This window comes from Bubalus kerabau, chromosome 4 (genome assembly GCF_029407905.1).
Source record: "Bubalus kerabau isolate K-KA32 ecotype Philippines breed swamp buffalo chromosome 4, PCC_UOA_SB_1v2, whole genome shotgun sequence".
Taxonomy (NCBI): Eukaryota; Metazoa; Chordata; class Mammalia; order Artiodactyla; family Bovidae; genus Bubalus; species Bubalus kerabau.
In genome coordinates this window covers 60,058,323-60,080,564 of record NC_073627.1, presented here as the reverse complement: position 1 = coordinate 60,080,564, position 22,242 = coordinate 60,058,323, and positions in this window count along the sequence as shown.

Genomic DNA, 22,242 nt, shown 5'->3' with positions numbered 1-22,242 from the left:
AGACACATAGTAATCAAAGTGACAAAAATTAAAGACAAAGATAAAAAACTAAAAGCAACAAAGGAAAAATAACAAATAACATACAAGAGAACTCCCGTGAGGTTATCAGCTGATTTCTCAACAGAAACTCTACGGGTCAGAAGGGAACGGCATGATATATTTAAAATTATGAAAGGGAAGAACCTACAACCTAGAATATTCTACCCAACATGACTCTGGTTCAGATTTAACAAAGAAATCAAAATATTTACAGACAAGCCAAAGCTGACAGAATTCAGCACCACCAAACCAACTTTACAACAAATGCTAAAGGAACTCCTCTAGGCAGGAAACACTATAGAAGGAAAAGGTCTACAAAATTTAACCCAAAACAATTGGATTAACACACCAGCTAAAAGACATAGATTGGCTTGGTGGATGAAAACATGTGCATGAATGTGCTTCCACTTACCACATCACTCTACTTAAAGTGAAAGTGAAGTCTTTCAATCGTGTCCAACTCTTTGTGACCCCATGAACTGTAGCCCACCAGGTTCCTCTGTCTATGGGATTCTCTAGGCAAGAGTACTGGAGTGGGTTGCCACCCCTCTCAAATTGTAGGTAATTATTTTATATTGTTAGGTTAATCAGGTCTCCATTATGGCTTGCAGTTGTAACTATTTTTTTCTTTTTTGTCTGACTATTGATAATGAAAACTGATGAACATCCTTTACTACTGTGATTATGTAACTATTATTCATTTAATATCATAGTATCATGATTGGTCAAAAGAAAATAACAGAATTCTATTTCACTAAAGCTACTTACTATTTAATGGAAAAATCTGTAATCACTTTTTTTTTAAATCCAAATGCACATTAGAATTATCTAACTTTTTGAAAAAGACAAATGCCCAGGTATTATTTTTCTTTCCAAAACTGCAGATGTGATCCTAATGAGCATCCATGCTTAAAAACAACTGTATGATATTTTACTTTTATCTAGTTTGTTTCACTTTTTCTACTTTGTGATTAGTGCTCCCGTTTCAATTAGTTTATATTTTTCCAGTTTCTCTCTTTTTTTTGTCATTCTCAAGCCTTTATCAAATGTAGTTGAAAAGGTCTTGTATATATATACATATAGTATGTATAATATAATATGTATATTTTAGAAAGCTTATGAATTTTTGCCTAGGTAAAAAAAAAATTTATATTTTGATTCCACTTGTTTGGTTAAGTATGAACAGAATGCTGGATTTCCTATTTATATTGACTCAGAATTTTGATATAGTTCCATTTACTCTGGCATCTAGTGTTACTGCTAAAAGTCTGGATAGCTTATTATCTAGTGATTTAAAAAATATGAATGAGGTTGAAACTTCTAAACTGAATTGTGTGTGTCTGACTCCTCTGACTTTTTGAGACCTCATGGTAGAAAGAAATACTATGTTATAAAAAGAAAGAGTTTAACATGTGATACAGTATTACTGAGGATGAAATGGTTGGATGGCATACTGATTCAATGGACATGAACTTGGGCAGACTCTGCGAAATGGTAAAGGACAGAGAAACCTGGTGTGCTGCAGTCCATGAAGTCACAAAGAGTCAGGCATGATTTGGTGACTAAAAACAACAGCAACAGTATTATTAACTAAAGTGAAGATTTTGTTCAAATTTCACAGAATTTATGCTAGTGTCCATTATTTTTTTGCATACCTTAATCAAGATTCTACATTGTATTTACTTATGTTGAGCAGCTTCTGTAGCATGCAACAAATTTTGATAAATTCTCCTTTCACTTCTTTCTGTTACAAATATTTCCTAAATTTCCTTGTTATGACTTCTTAGATACACTTATCATTTAAAAGTAGAATTTAATTTCCAAATACATGGGGTTTTAAAAGTGTCTTTGATATTAATTTATTCATTTTGAGATTAATTTCTCATTTAAATGCTTTCTTCTCTGCAATCATCCTCTGTTTTTTCAGTGTTTTAACTTTATTGAGGCTTTCAATGGCTAAGTCAAAGAACTCTCGGTAAATTTCCCATTGCACTTGAAAATATGTGAGTTAATTTCAAATATCTTTTGCTATTGATTTCTAACATAATTCCACAGTGATAAGAAAATAGACTATGATTTAAATACTTTTACACCATGAAATTTTAGCACCTGTTATATCTCCCTAGACATGTTCTTGTCTCTTTGTTTACACTATATGTGAACTTGAATAAAATTTGTATCCAACCATTGTGTGAAAATTGTATAAATCTTAATGATGCTGAATTTGTTCACAGTGCTTTTCAGGTCTACTATAGCCCTCTGAATTTCCCTGTAGTCACTCTGCTAATACTAGAGAGCTTGATACTGAAATTTCAACTAAAATTTTTAATTTACTTAAAAAATAATTACAACATATACTGGAAACATATGTAACTTTGTTCTGTATTTTCCAAGTCTTTAGTAAATGTGTTATACTTTCATAATTTATAAACTAAAAAAGAAAGGAAAAAGTATTCTATCACATTTCTAAGAATGTTCTATCTGTGACTGTTTCAAATTCTGTGTGTTTCTGCTTACTCTCTGTTTTTCTCTTAATTAGAATTGGCAACTTTCAATATACATCAACACAGACAGTGTGGTAATATGTATACATTAATCTAAATTACAATCAAGCTAAAAAAAGTTCATTAAGTTCAGTTGCTTTGTCAGGTCTGACTCTTTGCAACCCCACGGACTGCAGCACACCAGGCTTCCCTGTCCATCAACAACTCCCAGAGCTTGCTCAAACTCATATCCATTGAGTCAGTGATGCCATCCAACCATCTCATCCTCTGTCATACCCTTCTCCTCCTGCCTTTAATCTTTCCCAGCATTAGGGTATTTTCCAAATAGTCAGTTTTTTCCATAAGCTTGCCAAAGTATTGGAGTTTCAGCTTCCTTCAGGATTGACTGGTTTGATCTCCTTGCAGTCCGAGGGACTCTCAAGAGTCTTCTCCAACACCACAGTTGAAAAGTATCAATTCTTCAGCACTCAGCATTTTTCTGATCCAACTCTTACATCCATACATGACTACTGGAAAAACCATAGCTTTGACTATACAGACCTTTGTCAGCAAAGTAATGTCCCTGCTTTTTAATATGCTGTGTAGGTTTGCCATAGCTTTTCTTCCAAGGAGCAAGCATCTTTTAATTTCATGGCTGCAGTCACCATCTGCAGTGATTTTGGAGCCCCCCAAAATAAAGTCTGAAACTGTTTCCTCTATTTCCCCATCTATTTGCCATGAAGTGATGGGACCAGATGCCATGATCTTAGTTTTCTGAATGTTGAGTTCTAACCCTGCTTTTTCACTCTCATCTTTCACTTTCATCAAGAGGTTCTTTAGTTCTTCTTCAATTTCTGCCATAAGGGTGATGTCATCTGCATATCTGAGGTTATTGATATTTCTCCCAGCAACCCTGATTCCAGCTTGTGCTTCATCCAGCCTGGCATTTCACATGATATATTCTGCATATAAATTAAATAAGCAGGTGACAATAAACAGCCTTGACGTACTCCTTTTCAATTTGGAACCAGTCTGTTGTTCCATGTCCAGTTCTAACTGTTGCTTCTTGACCTGTATATGGATTTCTCAGGAAGCAGGTCAGGTAGTCTGGCATTCCCATCTCTTTAAGAATTTTCCAAGTTTGTTGTGATCCACACAGTCAAAGGCTTTGGTATAGTCAATAAAGCAGAAGTAGATGTTTTTCTGGAACTCTCTTGCTTTATCAATGATCCAGCAGCTGTTGGCAATTTGATCTGGTTCCTCTGCCTTTTCTAAATCAGCTTGAACATCTGGAAGTTGTCAGTTCACATACTGCTAAAGCCTAGATTGAAGGATTTTGAGCATTACCTTGCTAGCATGTGAATTGCATAAGTACAATTGTATAGTAATTTAAACAGTCTTTGGCATTGCCTTTCTTTGGGACTGGAATTAAAACTGACCTTTTCCAGTCCTGTGGCCACTGCTGAGTTTTCCAACTTTGCTGGCATATGGATTTTCAGCACTTTAACAGCATCATCTTTTAGGACTTTAAATAGCTGAGCTGGAATTCCACCATCTCTCCTAGGTTTGTTCATACTAATGCTTCTTCAGGCCCACTTGACTTCACACTCCAAGATGTCTGGCTCTAGGTGAGTGACTATACCATCATGGTTATCTGGGTCATTAAGACCTTTTTTGTACAGTTCTTCTGTCTAATATTGTGAGCTCTATTTTATCATTACAAGGAATTAAATTGTTGTAGATCAGTATGCAACAGATCAGAAAGTAATTTATCATGCCCTGCATAGAAAAGTTTGTAAATTTTGTCCTTGGTTATATTTTTTTTCTGTCTTCTATCTCATTAACCTCCTTTTTTCTTTATTTCCTCATCTAATTTTCCTTAAGTTTTCAAAATTATTTCTTCCAGGTTAGATTTATTAATAATTTTGTATTAAATATCATATTAAAATTTTACAATAAAAATTATACAAAATATAGTATTAAAATTAAATTTTGCGTTAAATATTGTTTAATAACTCAAGTTTCTGAGAAATGGTTTTTTCTGTGTATAATTTTCAATTATATTTAATTAAATAGCATAGCATATGCAAGTTTCAATTACTGTGATTTATGTTTTAATTATTTTCACTTTTTAGACTACTTTAATTCACATTCAGCTAGTTATTTTATGTACATTTCTAAGCTGTTGCTTTTGTGTTATTTTTCAATTTTTCATAAGTAATTGTAGTCTCAATGTATTGAAACTTCAATTTATTGAAACTTTATTATATAAGTTATGATCATATCAATATTTTTGGAGGTTATTGTGCTTTTTAAGATAGACATGTGTATGTATAAACTAAACAACATTATTTATATATGTATGTACATAAATGAAGAGAAACATACATGTGTATTTCCCCAAAAGGCAAAATACTATGTATGTATGTGTGTGCATGTCTGTGGGTATATGTGCACACATATTCCATGAGAGATGTGCTCATGTCAATTTCTCTTACCTATTTTTGCTTTTGGTTGCTTTGTTATTTTGGTTTATGTATTATGATAGTTTTTTAGTAGCTCTGTAAAGACTTGTGACACTTATACGTTCCTTGTGGATGACATCTTTTTCATCAGAAAGTGCCCCAGTTTGTCTCCTTAAAGGTGTACCTTGCATTCAGTCTTGTCTGATCTTACCACTGCACTCTGATTATCTTTGCACACATATGACTTTTATGTTTCTAATGTCAACTCTTGTGAATAAGGGGCAGTTCCCACTTGTCCTTGTCATCATGACTCTCAATTCTCCACACTGCCATACAGGTACATCCAACTTTAGAGGCTACTTCAGCGACTTGCCAGTAAACATGAATTTATAATATCAGAAGAGAATATAAAAAAAATGCTGGGTGTTATGGTCATAATTTTCCTGAGAAAAGCATGTAAACAAACTCTCCACACAGTGTCCTCCTGCAACATTTCTTAACTCTTAGTCTTGGTCGCCTCTCCATTAAGCTGCCCTTTCCCACAGGGCATCTAAACACTTGTAGTCTCCAAACGTAAATCTCCAGATTCAAATTGTCCTTTGAGCTTTAGAATCACATATGTGAATCCCTTGTTTCTCAGCCCCCAAATCTGTTCTTCTGTCTTCTTCATCTCGCTAATCGACCTACCTGAAAGTGAAGTAAAAGTGTTAGCTGCTCAGTCAGGTTCAACTCTTTGTGACCCCATGGGCTGTATGTAGCCCACCAGGCTCATCTGTCCATGGAATTCTCCAGGCAAGAATACTGGAGTGGGTAGCCATTCCCTTCTCCAGGGGAATCTTCCTGAGCCAGGGATTGAACCCTGGTCTCCCACATTGTGGGCAGATTCTTTACCTTATGAGCCACTTGGTAAGCCCAACTACCCTCCCTATTGCCCACAACAGAAACCTAATTCACTCCGATCTTCTATTCCTCCACTCCTCACCTCTACGTAATCATTTCTGAGTCTAATGGAGATTGATTCCTAAAGGGCTCAAAACTCAACAACCTCTCTTTTCCTCTGCTGCCACTCTCTTTTGGGAATCATTATTCTTTCCTCAACCAGTTAAAGAGATCCTTAAAAGTGCAAATCTTGTCATGCTTGCACCTCTACACTTATAATTATTCTACAAATTTGGATCAAATAACACAGCTCCTTGATTCTTGATAGTTTCTCTAGCCTTTCCTCATACTCGCTCATTCCCTTTATTTTATGCTGTTACACTGGACCTTTCTATGTATCTGGAATAAGAAAAGTTGTCTCCTATCTCAGTTAGAATTCTGGAATGTTCTTTGCTTTCTCCTCAGACTCCTGTGTTTCATTTTTTTCAATCATCAGTAAAATTCAATTTTTAAGGAAGTCTTCGGATGCCAAATTAGATCTTTGTGCACACACTTCCCAGATGGCAGTCATCATATCTGTAATTGTTCATAATGTGTCTCTCTCACCCTTAGACTTCATGAATGCAAGAGAAATCCTGTCCTGGGCATTGTTATGCTCCCAGCACCTGTCATACTTCCTGAGATGTGAGGGATACTTAATAAGTACTCATCAACTGCAAGAAAAAAATGTAAAATAACTGAGGTAATTAGATAGATGGTGAAGACATATTTCTTTCATTTATTTATTTATTTATTTATTTTTGCTGTACTGTTACTCTTTTAATTTTAAAATACATGAAAGGATTGCTTATCCCAACACACAGAGAACCTATTTGCTTACATGGATTATAAAAATAATCTCCTCTACTCTAAATTAGAAAATGACTGCAGATATCAGAAGCACCTATGATTGAACGTTTCTCTTTCCTTAGCTCCTTCTTTTTTATGAAACAATCAGATAGACTCCTGGAACATTGCCAGATGATTATATTATGTTGCCTAATCATTTCTAATAATTTCAAACTTGTGCATGTTCTGCTTTACATGGTTTTAGTCTTATTGCTGGTTTTGATCTGCATCCTAACTGCTGATTTTGGGCAGTTGTATAAAATTAATCAAATATATTTTCAAACAGACACCTTAGTGACAAACTTCTTTTCAAAGAGATAAAGTTACTCTTTAAACTGTTTTTGATGAGTGTAGCATTCAGTAACAATATTTCTACCCAGTTTTTGTCTAAAAGTAAAAAATAAGCTAACTGAAATTTAGATGATGTATAAAAGAGCAAATTCTGCTAATAGACTTTTTAAATTCTTATTAAGTGAAGGAAGTGAATGTGAGGAATGTTAGATAAGCTTATTTATAGAAATGTCAAAAACAACTTTCAACACATGCAGAAAACCCTTTTCTTTGTAACGATATGCGTTGGCTTTATGCTGTGGTTTGACACTTTCCCCTGAAGCTTTCTCTATTTTTGGTTATAAATAGAGTAGAATAAAATTAGACATTCTTTAAAAAAAAATAATAAGTGGTATATAAGGTTTTTGTCACTGGCCGTGTCTTGGACTTAATTTAAAGGCTTAATATTCTTCAATAGTCTCTAACCCTCCTAGAATCCTTGAAAAGGAATTGGAAATGTCATGCAAAATGATTTGCCAAACTCTAGTACTTGTCTCAGCAAGAAATGGCATTCAAAGTCACCAAATAATGAAATCTAAGTTTATTTTTAAAATACAAGCATTTTAATCAGTAAGTTTTGAGAAATCTAAGACTAAAAACTAGGCATCCCACCTTTATCTAGTTAAAAAAAAATCCTTTACTGATTACATTTACAATTTTCAAATGGTGATTTGCTAAATTCCTAGAATCCTATAGATATGCCTCAGCCATTAGAGTAGGCAACAAAGGGTTAGGGCTTCAACACATGAATTTCAGAGGACATATTCAGTCTATAGCATCTATCTTCATAGAGACATTTGGATATACAAATCTGATGTCTGGAAGAAGGATCTGGGCTGGAGACATAAATTTAGGAGTCATGCAAAAGTAGGTAATATTACAAAAGTACAAAATGAAGTCACTCAGTCATGTCTGACTTTGCAATCCCATGGACTGTAGCCTACCAGGCTCCTTCATCCATGGAATTTTCCAGGCAAGAATACTAGATTGGGTTGCCATTTCCTTCTCCAGGGGATCTTCCCAACCCAGGGATTGAACCCAGGTCTCCTGCATTTCAGGCAGACACTTTACCCTCTGAGCTACCAGGGAAGCCCTAATAATATTAAATGCCATTAAACCAGGTATGATCACCAAATGGTGAGAAAAGAGATCCAAAACTCTTGGGCACTAAAATATGTAGAGATTGAGGAGATTAACTGAAACTAATAAGGGACAGTAGGAAGGAATGAACAAAGCATGCACACAAGGAGAAGGACTTAGCTTTGATCTGGAGCCTGGACGGAAATCCTTAGAACCAGAAGAGAAATCAGAGCGTGTCATGTAGGCAAGTGAACTGAGGAGTTGGTAGAAACTTGGGAACTTCTTTTTGGCTGCTTCTTTTTTCTCAGTGAAATATGAAGCAAGGTTCTTAGCTGAGAGTGAGGATGAGGAAAAGGTTTTGGCAGGGGTTTGAGGAGAAAAAAGAATGAATGAAATGGTCATCTAGGAAAGCTGGAGACTGAATAAACCAAGGAAATATAGTTGCCCTGCCAGGCAATACTAAAGACCCACATGAAACCACAGCCATAAATTTAAAAGGAGACCTTTTAATTGTTCAGTCCGGTGCAGAGGCAGAATCCATGGAGTTAGGGTTAATCAGGTTTCAAGTCAGTATGATAAAGAGAATGTATGCAAGGGAGAGATTATAATACTTGGATAAAAAGATGTACAGAATAGAGTGAGAGACAGTAAAAATTTCCCCGATGGCTCAGCGGTTAAAGAATCTGCCTGCAATGCAGGAGACCCAGGTTCAAATCCTGGGTGGAGAAGATCCCCTGGAGAAGGAAATGGCAAACCACTCCAGTATCCTTGCCTGGAAAATCCCATGGACAGAGAAGCCTGATGGGCTGCAGTCCATGGGGTCACAAAGAGTCTGGCTCAACTGAGCGACTAACATTTTCACGTTCAGGAAGATCCACTGGAGGAGGAAATGGCACATCAAATAGTCTTGCCTAAAAAATCCCATGGACAGAGGAGCGTGGTGAGCTGCTGTACAAAGGGATGCTAAAAGTTGGACATGACTGAGCACATATCCACACCCGTCTAGAGTAGGGTGAGAGACAGTAAAAAACGGTATAGGAGTGATGACATTTAAGCCCAAGTGGGTGAAGGAATGTTAGAGATGGGAGAGCTAGAGGAAGTGAGCTAGGAGATAGCAGATGCTAGTTGAAGAGTGGAGAGTTTAAATTGAAATAATGAAGAAATCAGTAGTATTAGTTGACAAGGCTGCCACATGGCTGTGGAAAGATTGGTTTGTGTACCTGAAAATGAAGATCCCTGGAGGAAAGGAACCTGGAGGCGGAGAAGTAAGCTTTAAGGAGCATTGTTGTGGAAATGAAGAGGAGCAGTACATGATTATGGGAATTAGTGGGATAGCATGAAAGATAGCATATTGAAAAGCAGAGACATTACTTTGCCAATAAAAGTCCGTCTAGTCAAGGCTATGGTTTTTCCTGTGGTCATGTATGGATGTGAGAGTTGGACTGTGAAGAAAGCTGAACACTGAAGAATTGATGCTTTTGAACTGTGGTGTTGGAGAAGACTCCTGAGAGTCCCTTGGACTTCAAAGAGATGCAACCAGTCCATTCTGAAGGAGATCAGCCCTGGGATTTCTTTGGAAGGAATGATGCTAAAGCTGAAACTCCAGTACTTTGGCCACCTCATGCGAAGAGTTGACTCATTGGAAAAGACTCTGATGCTGGGAGGGATTGGGGGCAGGAGGAGAAGGGGACGACAGAGGATGAGATGGCTGGATGGCATCACTGACTCGATGGACGTGATTCTGAGTGAACTCTGAGAGTTGGTGATGGACAGGGAGGCCTGGCGTGCTGCAATTCATGGGGTCGAAAAGAGTCAGACACAACTGAGCAACTGAACTGAACTGAACTGTGAAAGATAGCTTACAGGGGCAGATTTAGATGCAGAGATCATCTACACAGATTTGGTAATCACCAAGATTATAATAGAACCAGTAGGGAAAAAGAATTAAAATCTTCAGAGATTGTATGCGAGTGACCCAGTGACTCAAAAATCAGTTTGAAGAAGACTTCAGACTTAAATTTGAGGGTTTTGAGAGAAAAAAATAGAGAATAGTCTGAAAGCAGTAATGAGGACCCTGAAAACATTCCACTTCCAGCTCTGTGATATGAGAAGCATGGGAGAGAAAAGCACTTCAGAGTTCTTCAGGTAAGCCTTGTTCCAAGGAAAAGTCTAGTGCTGCTAGAATTAAAAAGTAAGAGAAAAACTCAGAGAAGCTACAGACAGCGGAGTAAACAGATGGAGCAGCATAATGGGATTAATGTGCCAAATGGGCATAAAAACTTTAGGAAATTAAATGGGATAGATATGGCATTTTATATTGGTAGGAGAAAAACATTATTCAATACATGGGCCAATTAATCAATCATTCCTAAAAGTAAAACCCTGAATCTATTTTTTCTGAATCCATCATGAATCACAATTTAAATAGAAAAATAATAATTTAAAAGTTCTAAAAAGCATTTTAAAAAGTAATTTTTAAATCCTCAAAAATGAAGTTTTCAGACCATGCAAATAAATATGGAAACCTTAAAGGAAAAGGTTGAATAAATATTTATTCAAATATTAGAAAAAGAGAAAATTTCTGAATAAACATAAAAGAATTAAAAAGCAAACAGTACACTTGAAAAAAAATATTTGAAACACCATTACAGATAAAAGAAAAGTTTCATTAATATATCAAGCAACTCCTACAGCTCAATTCCAGAAAAATAAATGACCCAATCAAAAAATGGGCCAAAGAACTAAACAGACATTTCTCCAAAGAAGACATACAGATGGCTAACAAACACATGAAAAGATGCTCAACATCACTCATTATCAGAGAAATGTAAATCAAAACCACTATGAGGTACCATTTCACGCCAGTCAGAATGGCTGCGATCCAAAAGTCTACAAGCAATAAATGCTGGAGAGGGTGTGGAGAAAAGGGAACCCTCTCACATTGTTGGTGGAATGCAAACTAGTACAGCCACTATGGAGAACAGTGTGGAGACTCCTTAAAAAACTGGAAATAGACCTGCCTTATGATCCAGCAATCCCATGCTGGGCATACACACTGAGGAAACCAGAAGGGAAAGAGACACGTGTACCCCAATGTTCATCGCAGCACTGTTTATAATAGCCAGGACATGGAAGCAACCTAGATGTCCATCAGCAGATGAATGGATAAGAAAGCTGTGGTACATATACACAATGGAGTATTACTCAGCCATTAAAAAGAATACATTTGAATCAGTTCTAATGAGGTGGATGAAACTGGAGCCTATTATACAGAGTGAAGTAAGCCAGAAAGAAAAACACCAATACAGTATACTAACGCATATATATATGGAATTTAGAAAGATGGTAACAATACCCCTGTATATGAGACAGCAAAAGAGACACTGATGTATAGAACAGTCTTTTGGACTCTGTGGGAGAGGGAGAAGGTTGGATGATTTGGGAGAATGGCATTGAAATACGTATAATATCATATATGGAATGAGTCGCCAGTCCAGGTTCGATGCATGATACTGGATGCTTGGGGCTGGTGCACTGGGACGACCCAGAGGGATGGCATGGGGAGAGAGGAGGGAGGAGGGTTCAGGATGGGGAACACATGTATACCTGTGTCAGATTCATTTTGACATTTGGCAAAATCAATACAATATTGTAAAGTTTAAAAGTAAAATAAAATTTAAAAAAAAAAAAGCTATGAGAAAACTGATAAACCACTGGTCCTATAGGATTAGGGTCTCGCCCTTATCACCTCACTTGGCTTTAAATACTTTTTAAAGAGTATCTCCCAGGACAGTCACTGGGGGTCAGGGCTTCCACATGAGATCTGAGGAAGCCACAGTTCAGTCCGTAGCAGGCCGAAATAATCAGGTGAAGGACATATGGCTAGGTACAAAGGAACTTAATAAAACCAGAAAGATTGAATTTGATTGGAAATGCCCCAAATATAGTAATGGTGTTCAAAGAATGCTGGGTAGAGATAATATAAGAAGTGCATCTGGCAAACAGAATTCAAGAAAATAAGACCTGGAGTGACCATCTTAAACTGGACTCCGTGTTGGCAACATATAATCACATAAACCTGCAAAACTGCTGCTTAAATGATACATAAACGAGGTCTAGGGAAAATCAAGGCAATGGAGCTGCTTAGCTCTTATAAACAGTAGGATAGTGTTGATGAGCATAGAAAGGAAAGTGATGGGAGGGAAGAAGGGAGGAGGTGGAAGAGAAAGAGAGGGAACATTCAGCTTAGAGAGATTGTAGGTAAATTTTCTCACTTGTCATAAAAGTTTTTGCCAAAGAATTTAGAAGAATTTTGTAGATAGTGTTAATTGGCATGATGTAATGAGGCCCCTTTATATTGCATACAAATCTTTATTTGAGCAATCTTTCTTGATTAAAAATTATGCAAAGTGAGGCATAAAAACATATGCAGTATTTTAAAACATTCTCTTTCTTAAACAAAATGAGAAAAAGCTTCAAGTTTTGATTTATCCATTTTCCAAGAAATCTCTCAGAAGAAATGGAGTAGCCATCATGGTCAGCAAAAGAGTTCGAAATGCAGTACTTGGATTCAATCTCAAAAACAACAGAGTGATCTCTGTTCATTTCCAAAGCAAACCATTCAATATCACAGTAATCCAAGTCTATGCCCCAACCAGTAATGCTGAAGAAGCTGAAATTGAATGGTTCTATGAAGACCTACAAGACCTTTTAGAACTAACACCCAAAAAAGATATCCTTTTTCATGATAGGGGACTGGAATGCAAAAGTAGGAAGTCAAGAAACACCTGGAGTAACAGGCGAATTTGGCCCTGGAATATGGAATGAAGCAGGGCAAAGACTAATAGACTTTTGCAAAGAAAATGCACTGATCATAGCAAACACCCTCTTCCAACAACACAAGAGAAGACTCTACACATGGACATCACCAGATGGTCAACACCATAATCAGATTGATTATGTTCTTTGCAGCCAAAGATGGAGAAGCTCTATACAGTCAACAAAAACAAGACCAGGAGCTGACTGTGGCTTAGACCATGAACTCCTTATTGCCAAATTCAGACTGAAATTGAAGAAAGTAGGGAAAACCACTAGACCATTCAGGTATGACCTAAATCAAATCCCTTATGATTATACAGTGGAAGTGAGAAATAGATTTAAGGGCCTAGATCTGATAGATAGAGTGCCTGATGAACTATGGACTGAGGTTCACGACATTGTACAGGAGACAGGGATCAAGACCATCCCCGTGGAAAAGAAATGCAAAAAAGCAAAATGGCTGTCTGGGGAGGCCTTACAAATAGCTGTGAAAAGAAGAGAAGTGAAAAGGAAAGGAGAAAAAGAAAGATATAAACATCTGAATGCAGAGTTCCAAAAAATAGCAAGGAGAGACAAGAAAGCCTTCCTCAGCGATCAATGCAAAGAAATAGAGGAAAATAACAAAATGGGAAAGACTAGAGATCTCTTCAAGAAAATCAGAGATACAAAAGGAACATTTCATGCAAAGATGGGCTCGATAAAGGACAGAAATGGTATAGACCTAACAGAAGCAGAAGATATTAAGAAGAGGTGGCAAGAATACACAGAAGAACTGTACAAAAAAGATCTTCACGACCCAGATAATCAAGATGGTGTGATCACTGACCTAGAGCCAGATATCCTGGAATGTGAAGTCAAGTGGGCCTTAGGAAGCATCTCTAGGGACAAAGCTAGTGGAGGTGATGGAATTCCAGTTGAGCTATTTCAAATCCTGAAAGATGATGCTGTGAAAGTGCTGCACTCAATATGCCAGCAAATTTGGAAAACTCAGCAGTGGCCACAGGACTGGAAAAGGTCAGTTTTCATTCCAATCCCAAAGAAAGGCAATACCAAAGAATGCTCAAACTACCACACAATTGCACTCATCTCACACGCTAGTAAAGTAATGCTCAATTTGGGACTGGTGCACTGGGACGACTCAGAGGGAGGGTATGGGGATGGAGGAGGGAGGAGGGTTCAGGATGGGGAACACAGGTATACCTGTGGCGGATTCATTTTGATATTTGGCAAAACTAATACAATATTGTAAAGTTTAAAAATAAAATAAAATTTAAAAAAAAATTCTCCAAGCCAGGCTTCAGCAATACGTGAACCATGAACTTCCTGATGTTCAAGCTGCTTTTAGATAAGGCAGAGGAACCAGAGACCAAATTGCCAACATCCACTGGATCATCGAAAAAGCAAGAGAGTTCCAGAAAAACATCTATTTCTGCTTTATCGACTATGCCAAAGCCTTTGACTGTGTGGATCACAATAAACTGTGGAAAGTTCTGAAAGAGATGGGAATACCAGACCACTTGACCTGCCTCTTGAGAAATTTTGCATGCAGGTCAGGAAGCAACAGTTAGAACTGGACATGGAACAACAGACTGGTTCCAAATAGGAAAAGGAGTCCGTCAAGGCTGTATATTGTCACCCTGATTATTTAACTTATATGCAGAGTACATCATGAGAAACGCTGGACTGGAAGAAACACAAGCTGGAATCAAGATTGCCAGGAGAAATCTCAATAACCTCAGATATGCAGATGACACTACCCTTATGGCAGAAAGTGAAGAGGAATTAAAAAGCCTCTTGATAAAAGTGAAAGAGGAGAGTGAAAAAGTTGGCTTAAAGCTCAACATTCAGAAAACGAAGATCATGGCATCTGGTCCCATCATTTCATGGCAAATAGATGGGGAAACAGTGGAAACAGTGGCTGACTTTATTTGGGGGCGGGGGCTCCAAAATCACTGCAGATGGTGACTGCAGCCATGAAATTAAAAGACACTTACTCCTTGGAAGAAAAGTTATGACCAACCTAGATAGCATATCCAAAAGCAGAGACATTACTTTGCCAACAAAGGTCCGTCTAGTCAAGGCTATGGTTTTTCCAGTGGTCATGTATGGATGTGAGAGTTGGACTGTTGAAGAAGGTTGAGCGCCGAAGAATGGATGCTTTTGAACTGTGGTGTTGGAGAAGATTCTTGAGAGTCCCTTGGACTGCAAGGAGATCCAACCAGTCCATTCTGAAGGAGATCAGCCCTGGGATTTCTTTGGAAGGAATGATGCTAAAGCTGAAACTCCAGTACTTTGGCCACCTCATGCAAAGAGCTGACTCATTGAAAAAAAGAGTTGACTCTGATGCTGGGTGGGATTGGGGGCAGGAGGAGAAGGGGATGACAGAGGATGAGATGGCTGAATAGCATCACTGACTCGATGGACGTGAGTCTGAGTGAACTCCGGGAGTTGGTGATGGACAGGGAGGCCTGGAGTGCTGTGATTCATGGGGTCGCAAAGAGTCGGACACGACTGAGCGACTGAACTGAACTGAACTGATATGAAATAAATTAATCAGTGTAACAAGGAAAATTCCAAATTGCCAGTGGAAACAAGTCTCTGAAAAGTTTCAGATATAATCTTTACCAGCGCAGAGTGAGGAGAGCGCCAACGCTGCCACTCATGAAACACCACAGTGGATGCTGCCTGAGAGGTACAGGGGCAAGAACAATGCTCCAGGAACTGTGCCTCAGCTCTCTGACCATATCACCGTGCACCACTCTTAAATGTCAGCCAATATCATGGAAGGCCATGAAAAAGCCAAGGAGCTCAAGGGTAGACATTCTGAGTGTGTAGAGCAATGGCTTCCAATAAAACAGACCCTGTGGGAAATCAAGACAAACATCTCATGCTTTCTGCACCGTATACAGTTGACAAACGTTAGCCTATAAAACAATCTACAAATATCCCACATTGAACGGTTTACCTAATTTTCTTTGCCTGGTTTCTTTCAAATAACGTGAAATCAAAACATGTTAAATTTTTTCAGTATTCCCAGTGGCAAAACAAAACTATCCTAATTTAGTGAAGGTCACTTTTAACCTTTCTATTTCAGATCACAGTAGGAAATAAAATTATAGCTGAGCTTTTCTATCTTTTTGGCATAATGGAAATCGTAAAACCATTTCGATCTCATTTTTATCAATTATATTGGCAACCTCTATTAACGTTTCCCTTTTTCTTTAATCTACCCTTTCTAGTTTCCATTCTGCCTGCTTTTGATAGAGGAGCTACAGAGCCTCAGGGCTACTCACCTGGAAGTAAATAAAAATGTTTGCCTACTAAAAGTGAATGATCCTGCAGGATTTCCCTTTGGATAGACTAAAGGTTGAAACTGCAAAGCCACTTCCCATTCTTTAGGGGTCTGAGTTTTCCTATCATCTGATATGTAAATTAATTAAACTATATCTTAATATAGATGAGGATTTGGCCTCCATGAAAACAGCACAAACTCACCTGAGCCAAAAAAAAAAAATAATAATAATAATAATAATCTAATTTCTAATTTTATCCAGGAAAGTTTGGTGTTTTTTGACTCTACAGTTTGTTGTTGGTGTTGTTGTTGTCTTGTTTTGTTTTTAAATTTCTGAATTGTCTGAGTCCTTGCTCCTCAAACTGTGGTCCAAGAACTAGAAACACTGGCAACATTTGGGAGCTTGTTAAAACATAGGATCTGAAGTCACACTCTAGACTAATAAGAATGTTTTCAAATGAGAACTTCAGTTGATTCTGTTTATAATAATCTGAGAAGGACTAGTCTGTGTTAAACTGTGTCAAGTATTAAAACTGAAAATATACACAAATAAAAGAAACCCCTAAGTCCATCTGTTGGAATCTAGACCCTCATTGCAGAGATGGGACTGAGTGAGTAAGTTAACCAGACATACAGGCTGGAGACAGAGCACAGGCTGAGGCTGTAAGATGGATTACGGCATGTGTAGGGCAAATGAGAATTTAATGTTGTTGAAGCTTCATATATGATGAGGGGAGAATGGGAGGTTAGGCTAGGCAGGTTCACAAGGATCAGATTATTACTGACATTTTATGTCTTATGAAGAAGGTGAGATTTATGCTAAAGGTAATCGGGAACCATTTAAAAATAATTGAGCAGGAATGGAGTTGATGAAATGTATGTGTTAAAAGATTATTCTTACTGAAGTGTGGAGGATAGACTACAGGGGTGAAACCAGAGTTTAAGTAGACCAGAAAAAAAGACTAATAAAATTCTTGGCACCTATTCTTCCTGCTTTATATGACTGTTGCAAGAATTAAATTAGGCTGTAGTTATGGATGCCAGAGGAAACGATAAAACATCAGGCAAACGTAAGAGAGAATGAGAACGAGGTGGTTATAATGTTTTGCTTTGTTTCTATTTTCCTTTACCTAAGGAGGATCTTCACTCTCTATTTGTTGGGCCCCCACCTCCAGAGTTGGTCCCTCACTCAGCAGATTGTGGTGGGCCATTCATAATTTAAAGTTCCTCAACTGATTCAGACAAAAATCTATTGCACTGGAGAGCTGACATTCCTAGCAAACCAAAGCAAACACAACGGGTGGATTTTTCTTCACAGGATCGAATAATGATTTAAGACACAGGACGTGATCCTTGAAGTTCAGCACATGCTCCCCATAAGCTTGGATGCTCTCAGCTCAGGGCTCAACAAAAAAAAAGGATAACAAAAGGTTTATTTGCATAACATGTCCCTTTCCTCTCAGGTCTGGTTAGAAGTATCTGCCCAAGTGTTTCAGCAACTTAGTTTAAAATCACCCAGGTCTGCTAAGAGAGAATGTCATTCTCCTCAAACCAGATGGATTCTATTCCTGAGAGGCACATATAATTGTATTTTCCTCAAAGGCCCAGAGGAATCAAGCAGATTGGCAGGACATGAGCACTTGGTGTCCACATCTCCACTCAGATGTGGTCACACACCTGAGAGCGCCGAGAGGACCCACAGGCACATTGTGCTGGGGAGCCAGATGGACCACCACCTGACTTGATTCCTCTGGACAGCGTTTTTAATTCAGGGACTACATTTTGATTTTCAGTCTTTGTCTCATCAGACTTGCACAGGTTTGGGGCCTAAACAGAGACCATTGGTTTCTGAATGGCAGTATAGCAATTCAAACTTAGGTAAGGCAGAATTCAGAGGTACAACGAACATTTTTTTTTTTAATTCTATTTGAAGGTTCAGACTAAGGAGCATATTGAAATCTATAGTATCTATCAGTTTCAGCAAAAACATGCACAAACAAAACATCAGAAGATGCAACTTTCACAAATGTAGCATAACATATGGTACAGCTTCATAATATTTTCAAGTCCATTGTTTTAATAAGTCTTCATCAAATTATGCAGATGTCTCAGGAAGGTCAACCTAAAAACCACACATTTTATACATCCAAAGTAAATCTTACATCTCTGACAATCATGCCCATCTACAAAAGCAAGTATTAGTCAAGACCAAACAAATATTTCTATTAGAATGATTTAAAAGTATATCTGCCTTTATTTTCCTATTTTTATCCACTTTTGTAAGAAATTTCAATCAGTGAAAAGAGAAAAACTGGTGGACTATGTTGAAGTAGACATATTGCAGTGTAATAGGAAAACATTATCGTGAAACTGAGACTGTATTGTTCCAATCTTCGTTTAAAGAGCCTGAGGGCAGAAGAGTGCTCTGATTCTGGTAGGGAATTTTGTCATCATGGCCAAGTAACCTTCACAGGTATGAATTTCAGCCCAGACTAGGGACATATTAAATCCCATTTTGAATTTAACATCCCCTCTCACTAGTGGAAAGCAATCTCAGAGAACCTTGCCGTACCCTGAGTTATGCCACAGTCCTGGATCTTAGGACTGCAGTTCTAAGAAATGAGTTATTGGTTAGCTGCCTATGCGGGTTAGCCCTGTTCTGAGAAACGGCCCCTGTTCCTACAAGCTCTTCAGTTCTGGGAGTCTCCTGTTCTTTCTGACCCACTCTTGACACAAAGCCCTTTCTGTCTGCAAAAGTGCTTGATCCCACATACCCTACTGTCTCCCTAGAACTGTGGGCTAGCCTCAGGTTTCCATGGTTATACAATACAATTCTCCTCCGTGTGTGAAAATTTCCTTCAAAGCTAACTTGCAAAATATTGCAGATTTAATTTCTTGGAATTGCTCATCTCTTGCTGTTGAACTTCCAGTTTTGTTAAAGAAGAAAAATAAGTTAAATTCAGCTGCAGTAACTCAGTTTTATCCATCCTTGCACCTATTGACTAAAATGTGAATTTGTTTAAAGGTCACATTTCCTATCAGAGCCATTTCTATTTTCTTAAGGATCTTCCTGCACCTTCTCTTTCTTCTCCGGGTAGCAAAGAAAGGCTTGTCTGTAACCTGGCATTGAGTGGGGGTGGACCTTCTTCTGTGCGGTGTTCCCTGAGTCCTTGCTTGCCTTTGCTGAGACATTTCGCATCCTGCCTGGTCACAGGGAGTCTAGGGCTGATGTTCACCAGGTATGGCAGGTCTCTGTTGGTCACTGAGCATCTGCTGAAATCCCCTGCCAAAACCTTCAGAGCTGAGACTCCCAAATACAGCCTCTCTCTGCCAACTCCCAGCCTCAACCAAATCACCAGTTCTCTGGAAACATCTATGACTTTTTAAGGATGTGAGCACTCGGGCTGTGTTTTTCTCACCTTTATGGAGAGTCCAGAGCTTTGTGAAGCTGCCTTCAGGTCCACACATTTGGCCCTCTCTTGAATCAAACACCAGATGGCCATAAAGAAAAACATTTCTGCAAGTAACTTTACAATATTATCTACTTTATAATAATATCACCCAGCATCTACTACCTTAGCCTCAGTCTCTTTTGTAAAAGGAAAGGTTTGTATACATTTACTCTGAGATCGCTTCTATTTTATATCCTATATTCATAATCTTGTGCCCAGGTAGGACTTAGAAAGAAGTCTAAAACATGGAAATGTTATGAAAAGGCCCATGTTGAAGTATATTGTTACTTTTCAGTCACTCAGTCGTGTCTGATTCTTTGTGACCCCATTGACTGCAGCACGCCAGGCTTCCCTGTCTCTCACTATTTTCTGGAGCTTGCTCAAACTCATGTCCATTGAGCCAGCGATTCCATCCAGCCATCTCATCTTCTTTCCTCCCCTTCTCATCCTGCCTTTAATCTTTCCCAGCATCAGGGTCTTTTCTAATGAGTTGATGCTTCCCATCAGGTGTCCAAAGTATTGGAGCTTCAGCATCATTCCTTCCAGTGAATATTCAGGACTGATTTCTTTTAGGATTGACTGGTTGGATCTCCTTACTGTACAAGGGACTCTTAAGAGTCTTCAGCACCACAATTCAAAGTCATCAATTCTTCAGTGCTCACCCTTCTTTATGGTCCAACTCTCACATCCATACATGACTACTGGAAAAAGTCCATAGCTTTGACTAGATGGACCTTTGTTGGCAAAGCAGTCTCTGCTATTTAATATGCTGTCTAGGTTAGTAATAGCTTTTCTTCCAAGGAGCAAGTGTCTTAATTTCATGCCTGCACTCACCATCCATAGTGATTTTGGAGCCCAAGAAAATAAAATCTGCCACTGCTTCCATTTTTCCCCGTATACTTGCCATGAAGTGATGGAACCAATGCCATGATCTTAATTTTTTTAAATGTTGAGTTTTAAGCCAGGTTTTTTACTCTCCTCTTTCACGTTCATCAAGAGGCTCTTTAGTTCTTCTTTACTTTCTCCCATAAGGGTGATGTCATCTGCATTTCTGAGGTAATTGATATTTTCTCCCAGCAATCTTGATTCCAGCTTGTGCTTCCTCCAGCCTGGCCTTTCTCATGATGTATTCTGCATATAAGTTGAATAAGTAGAGTGATAATATATAACCCTGATGTATTCCTTTCCTAATTTGTAACCAGTCTGTTGTTCCATATCCAGTTCTAACTGCTGCTTCTTGACCTGCATACAGGTTTCACAGCAGGCAGGAAGGGTGACATGGTACTCCCATCTTTTGAAGAATTTTCCACAGATTGTTGTGATCTACACAGGCAAAGACTTTAGAGCAGTCAATGAAGCAGAAGTAGATGTTTTCCTGGAACTCACTTGCTTTTTCGATGATCCAACAGATGTTGGGAATTTGATCTCTGGTTCCTCTGCCTTTTCTAAATCTGGCTTGTACATCTGGAAGTTCTTGGTTCTCATAATGTTGAAGCCTATCTTGAAGGATTTTAGAATTACCTTGCTAGCATGTGAGATGAGTGCAATTGTGCGGTAGATTGCACATTCTTTAGCATAGCCCTTCCTTGGGATTGGAATGAAAACTGACCTTTTCCAGTCCTGTGGCCACTGCTGAGTTTTCCAAATTTGCTAGCGTATTGAGTTAAGCACTTTAACAGCATCATCTTTTATGAGTTGAAATAGATCAGCTGGAATTTCATCACCTCCAGTAGTGATGCTTCCTAAGGCCCACTTGATTTCACACTCCACATTCCAGGGTATCTGGCTCTAGGTGAAGGATAACATCATCATGGCTATCTGGGTCACTAAGACCTTTTTTATATAGTTCTTCTCTGTATTCTTTCCACCTCTGCTGATACTGCTGCTGCTGCTAAGTTGCTTCAGTCGTGTCTGATTCTGTGTGACCCCATAGACAGCAGCCCACGAGGCTCCCCCGTCCCTGGGATTCTCCAGGCAAGAACACTGGAGTGGATTGCCATTTCCTTCTCCAATGCATGGAAGTGAAAAGTGAAAGTGAATTCGCTCAGTCGTGTCCGACTCTTAGCGACCCCATGGACTGCAGCCCACCAGGCTCCTCTGTCCATAGGATTTTCCAGGCAAGAGTGCTGGAGTGGGGTGCCATTGCCTTCTCCGTCCACCTCTTCTTAACATCAATTAATTTATGTTGGTTGATATCAATAATATCAGCTGATTTATACTATGGAAGCAGAAAACAAGTACAAATAGTGAAAATCAATTGAAGTTGGGGAAATGAAACTAACAAAGAATAGCTATAGAAAAGTTAGCAAGGAAATATCAGGTAAAATGCAAACAGATATTTCATTGAAACCTACTAAGACAAACTGTTGGAACAAGAGAGTTTGGCAGATGATAGCAAGAGCTCAAACACCAGGCCAGGATTCAGATATATAATGCTAGTCTCTGGGGAATCAGGGAAGAATGGAACAGAGAAAAGCAAAGTTACCATCTTACCAAGAATAGAGTGACAGTTTACA